The sequence below is a fragment of the Rousettus aegyptiacus genome, unplaced genomic scaffold (assembly GCF_014176215.1).
Source record: "Rousettus aegyptiacus isolate mRouAeg1 unplaced genomic scaffold, mRouAeg1.p scaffold_m13_p_8, whole genome shotgun sequence".
In the NCBI taxonomy this organism is placed as follows: domain Eukaryota; kingdom Metazoa; phylum Chordata; class Mammalia; order Chiroptera; family Pteropodidae; genus Rousettus; species Rousettus aegyptiacus.
Genome location: NW_023416311.1, coordinates 34,960,682 through 34,967,065, shown reverse-complemented (window position 1 = coordinate 34,967,065; position 6,384 = coordinate 34,960,682). Strand labels below are relative to the sequence as shown.

The 6,384-nt window shown below is 35.4% G+C and overlaps 1 pseudogene; it reads left to right on the top strand.

Moving 5' to 3' along the window:
• Window positions 1-315: 315 nt before the first annotated feature.
• On the top strand, window positions 316-434 carry LOC118607334 (annotated as a pseudogene).
• The last annotated feature ends 5,950 nt before the right edge of the window (window positions 435-6,384 follow it).

The following is a 6,384-nucleotide window of genomic DNA, read 5'->3' as shown; positions in this document are numbered from 1 at the left end:
AAAATTATACTTAGAAATCTTTCAATACTAATTAATTTATAGTAATAGAATCACTCTCCGATTTTCGCTTAGATTTATAAAGGCTGGATGATAGTCCTAAAATAAAATGGAAAATCACACATGTAACCTAACTGTTCTCAGACCACGTGGGGTTAATATGGCAAGACAAGGTAGTAAAGGGCAAAGAGTGGGGTCTGGAGTCAAACTGCCTAGGTGGGTCTGTTTTGGGGCACTATCATTTATTCACTGTATGATCTTGGGCAAGTCATTTAACTTCTCTGTGCCTCAGTTTTCTCATGTAAAAAAATTGGGATAGTCTATGGCCATGCCACCCTGAACACACCCGTTCTGGTCTGATCTCGGAATCTAAGCAGGGGCGGGCCTGGTTAGTACTTGGATGGGAAACCACCTAGGAATACTAGGTACTGTAGGCTTTAAAAAAAAAATGGGGATAAAAAGAGTATTTCATGCGGTTGATGATTTAGGACACGTAAGATTCTCAGAAGAAATGTTCTCTATGGTCATTATTGCATGTGAGCTAATAATGTTCATTGGAGAACACTGGTTCATTCTCCTGACTGTTAATGCAGGAATTCTGGCTCTACTTAAAGTCTCACCAATTTATTTCTGAAATTTTCCAGTTATGGTTCTCATGAGCTCAAAAAATTTTTATATTCTTCCACTTTGGCCTAAGCCAAGCCTTTTGGCCTTGTCACAAGGCTGATGGCTAACCATCTCTAGTCATTTCCAACATTGGATTTCCCCTGCACCAGATCCAAGGTCTGTTCCACCTGGAAGGTAAAGGAATCCTTCTCTGTGTGCCTTCTGCCATGTTCTGTGCTCTTGAGGGAATTGGCTTCTGTGCCTCCAATTTATTGCCTCTTTCTTCATAAGCTCCACACTTGGGGCCCTGGCTAGGGGAGCAGTGATATCTGAGGCTGAAAACCCTTTTTCTCTTTACTCTTTCCTTGCTCTTCAATGAGAAACTCTCCTGCAAATGAACTCATGAAAGTCCTGCCAAGCAGTTCCTCAGATGTGCTTGGGTGGGCTCGAATCTTACCTCAGGCTCAGCCCAGGACTCCAATTCCCCCTATCTAGTGACATAAAGATGCTGATAAAATCCTGAAACCTTCTTCAAGCAACTAGCAGAGAGAATCTTCTCTTTGTACTCCTTTCTGGGCAGTTGTACATTCCTGTATTACTTCCAGTAAATATATTTTCTAAACAAAGTAAAGCTTTCTGTACGTTTTTGTGACTTTCAACATGTCACTGGGTATAGTAAATGCCTGAAATGTGTGCATTATGGGTAAGACAGTCCCGTGTGTACATACCCCCTTAATCAACTTTCCATCAGAAGCACTAAATTTCTCCATAATATCAATGATTAACAATGTTGTTAGTTCAGTGTTACATCAGTTGAGGCAATTAACTGATTTAATGTTACCTAGAAGGCTTTTCTTTGAGATTTACAATGGCAGACAGAAAGGGAAATTAATATACATAAAGCTCTGGAAAAAAATATGAAGGTCTTTGTGACAATGGGTGTAGCAACCTATTTTTTTCTGCAGAGCATTTCTGATGGGTAGTGTTTATATTTATACGTATGTATACCCACTGTTACTACAATCTTAGCAGAAGTGCAATTGTCTGCAGATTATACATAATAATCTAAAAGCTAGTGTAAGCCCCTCTCTTAATCCTCCACTAATCTGCCATACACTAATTAGGAATCCCTGCTCCCATCATTAATCCTTTCTGCTATGAACATACTGCCATACAATTTATGATTGCAATTTCTGATATATCCCAAGTATATCTAACCTCCAGCTTTGTGAGTTGTATATCTAAATCAACTTTCATGGACAATGGCAATATCCTGAAGCATTACTAATAATTTGGTTCTGGAACTCTATTTGCCTGTATTTCAATAGTGCCCATTTTTATTCAACTTTGGTTAGCTGAGGATATTGAAAGAATGCTTTACACAACATTCCTTTTGTCTGCATTATAGCAGGCTCTAATGATGTGCCATTTAAGTGTATTGTATGAAAGGAAATAGACTAGCTTGGAACAATTGGAAAGAAGGCAGCTCGCCTGAAACAAAGGCTAAGGAGAGACATTGAGTAGAGACACTTGCTTACCATCAAGGCCAGGCTCTACAAGGATCAGTGTAAGCTTGAAATGAAAAATTAATATATACAAACGGGAAAGACTATTGTTTATGCACAAAGTTTTCAAAGTTACTATGATTGTCCTATCATCACTGTCACCGATATCACCTTGAAAACATTTAAGATTAAAAAATAATCTGCATAGAAAAACTAGGATGCTTATTTTAACATAAAACCAGATTTTATGGTATAGTAAAGTAAATGTTATCTATAGTTCTAAAAGGAAGAAGAAAGCCCATAGAGGAAATACCCCCGTCATTCAGAGAATACAAATGTTCCTGTTTTGGTCATCCATCCATCCTAATCCAGCTCACAGGGACTATTGGAAGCTTTTATTGCTGAAAACTAAAGCATGTAAACCAACATTCACTTAGCCATCTGAAAATGACAGAGATAAAGAATAGCCTAAGTTTCACAATTTTAGAAGAAAACAGTCATCACCCTAAAATACTATACTTCATTTGAATGTATACAAAGGATGCAATTATAATCATTTTTTCAATTTTGTGAAGCTACAAACAGAAACACTACACCAGGCTCACATTATTATGGTGCCACTAGGCTATCCATCAGTGTCAAATTCCTCAGCATTTCCATTAAACAGGGAGGAGGAGGAAAGGAAAAATAAAGTGAAAGGACAAAATTCTTAGCACTTGAAAGTAGGCTTACATATTTGCATTTAATACTTTCTACAAATTGATGATTTGACAGGTGCAATGGGAAAGACTAATGTCCAACTTTCTTTGACATTTATCTCAGCTTATCTTTTGTCCTAAGGCAGAAACTCAGCTGGAAGCACTGTGCAAAGTGCTCTATGATGTAAGCACCTTAAACCAATGGGCTATATTGTATATGAAGATATCCCACCAAAGGAATAACTTATTATTGAGATTCTCCTCCCCCTCCCACAAAGGAATAATAGATTTTCACTGAATCATTTACATACACTCATTGAGTTCCTGCCAGTGACAAAGTCCAATCTTCCAGGTGATTACCTAGGGCATGGAGTACAATATATGATCACATGGACAGAGATCATTCTCCACTAGCGGGAAGAGACCATATAAAGAGTGAACCTTTGACCCAGGACTCATAAATACAGCATACTCGCCAACTAAACTCATTGGCTAAAGATCAAAAAAAAAAAAAGCATTTCCAACCAGGAAACAAACTTGGTTGCCTGATAGCTTCTATTGAATATTGTTATCCTCAGCACTTTTGTACCAGGTTAAAAAATTCTATCACTTATTTGTTAACTCAGAAGGCTCTTGTTTCCAGACTAATAACCAAGCACATTTGTGAACTTTGATTGGATCCTGATTTGAAAAAAATCTATATGAACACATTTTGGGGTAATTGGAGAAATTTGAAAATGATTATGTTAGAGAATTACTGTTACCTTTCTTAGGGACAATATGGTAATTATAATTTTACATGAAAATATCCTTATTCTTAGAAACTACAGATGAAATATTTATGAGTGAATGTGGTATCTCTAACTTTCAGATGATACACATGACATACACAAACACAGAAAATACTGCAAATTATTAACAAGCTGGTGGGTATTTTTTATTTATTGTACTATTCTTTCAATTTTTCTATATTTTTGAAAATTTTCATGGTAAGAATTTAAGAAAAATAATTTCTCTTTCACAAGTTAAGACAGCTTGATGAAAACAAACATTCCAGGCAATGACAATGTTAAAAATCCAATACAATAAAACAGAGATGAGAATTCTTCCCATGCTTTAGGTTACAAAGGAAAATAAATTTAAATCTGCTTCATTCATTAACTTATTCAACAAATATTTATTGACTGTTTACTCTGTGGGGGTAAGTGGATAATCACAAATTCCTCCAGAAATTTGTAATTCAAGAGAGAAATTTAAGAGTTATATTGTCTTTCTGCCTCTACCATCTTTCTATCCCCATCAAAAATTGTATTTAACTATTATCTAATGCTAAAAAATCTTCATCATCTTTCACCTGGACCACTGCGATTGCTCCAGACTTGCGCATGCCATTCCCTTGCTTAAACCCTACTGCCTGTCCATTGGCCTCAGACCTCTGTGATTTATTAGGTCTCTGCTTATCTCTCAAGGATTATCTATCACCACTTCATACCTCAAAATCTGTACTCACTATTCATAAATTGCTTTCTATTTTCTAGATAGTCGTGCTTCCTCTTGCTTTTAGGGTTTCCACATGACATTCCCTCTGCTTGAATCATATTTTGCAACCCACTCCTCTACCTTTTTGTCTACCTCTTATAAATCCTTTAGTTCTCATATTATATGTAACTTTCTGCATGAAATTTTCCTTGACTTTCAAAGTCATCACCTCGACAATACTATTGTCTACTTTCCCTGTCATTCCACTAAACGCGTTGTATTGTAGTTGCCAGTTTAATAGCTAATCGGTACTTAAAAATTAGAATGGTGTACATCTCACTAGGAACTCTGGCATCATTGATAAAATAAAGATACTAACGTTGACTGGAATCATCAGTTGAATATTAGAAGAGTATTCAGCTAACCAAAAAGTAATAGTTATTATTATATGTTGCCATGGGGAAATTGTCTAGTTAAGAATTTTCAACAGAGACTAGATGCCATATATTTGGTTGTCTTTTGTTTGGAATTATTATGTCTTTAGGAGCATGTAGGAAGTAAAACTTCAGCCCCATTATAACTGCCTGGTATAAAGGTGCTTACCCACGTGCGCGTGCGCGCGCACATACACACACACACACACACACACATACACACACACACATACAAACGCAAAATGAAATAGAATAAGTGAAAACTCATAATATGACAATATGGTTATTAGCCTTCCTAGTTATTTGTTGAAATATTCAATAGAAAGTCTTTTCTGGGTCCCCTGGTAGTATAAATACTAATTCTAATTAGGGCACTTTATGCTTTACTGTGTATCTTGTTACTGAGTCCTCTTTCTTAGATTTCTCTTTCCTTCCTTTCTCTTTTCCTTTCTGTAATGGATTATTAATGATGGCTGGCTGTGATTTATTAGCCTTCTTGCACAATGTTTCTTAAGTGTATCATTGACATTAGCTAATTGCCAATGCCATAACCCTGCCATAATCCCTGTCACATTGTTCCCCCTTTAAACACTTGCTGTTTTGCCTAGCCTTCATTCATCACTAATATCCTTCTAAAGACCAAATACAAAGCTGTCTACTGTGCTCTATTTATAGTAGTGCTTTGATTTAGCATATTTAAAGTTTGAAATTTGGCTTAAAGGAAGCTCAAATATAATATTATATATTGTCATACATGTATCTTTAAATATACCCTGTATAGCCTTAAAAACCAACTAGTATAGTAGTTATAAATAATAAAATATAGTAGTTACTGGACTGAGTGATAATTCACTCTTATTGGAAAAATGAGAAATCGCTCCGATTTATAATTTGTACCATATATTGATAGTGTATGTATCACAGAACATGTCTACTCAGCTTTCAATCCTCTGACATAAATATCTGCAGTAAGTGATGTTTATAATGATGAACTTGAAGAGCCTACAAGATTCTAAATATTAAATTGTAATCAGTGTATTTTTAGTATTGAGTACATTCAATTGTTAAACCCCTTTGAAATGTAATGCATATGTTGTCTTGGTGTTCTAGGTGAGTATATATTTTTAACTGCTAATTGTCATTAGTCTCTTTTTCTTTTTCTGCACAAAGCTGTTATGCATTCTAGCTAGGTATTTACTCAGTTCTCATTTAGAATTTTTTTTCCATATGGGAATGTTAACTGAGTCATTTAGAAATCCAGAAAAAAACCATATAATATATAATTATGAAATTCACTTCTCTCCAGTTATCACTAGGAAGAGTCTGATATTGAATTTCTACCAACTACCCTTTAGTTGTATAGTTTAATGGCAATAAATGTAATCATTGCTCAAAGTAGCTTTAAACAAAGACTCCCAAACCTACTTATATACTCTGGTGGCCAATCCCAGTCTTAGTCTACTTTCTTTGGAGGAACCGAGGTACAAAGTGTTCATAATTTCTATATAAGCAGAACATAAAACTTGGCCTTGAATCTTGGAGTTTCTTAATTAGGGCTTATTTTCTAGGCCTCCTGTGAATCTATCCTTTAATCCAAATACTATTAGGATGTCCAGAACTGGCTAAAAATTATCAACTTCCATCGACTAATCCAGAAAAAAAAAA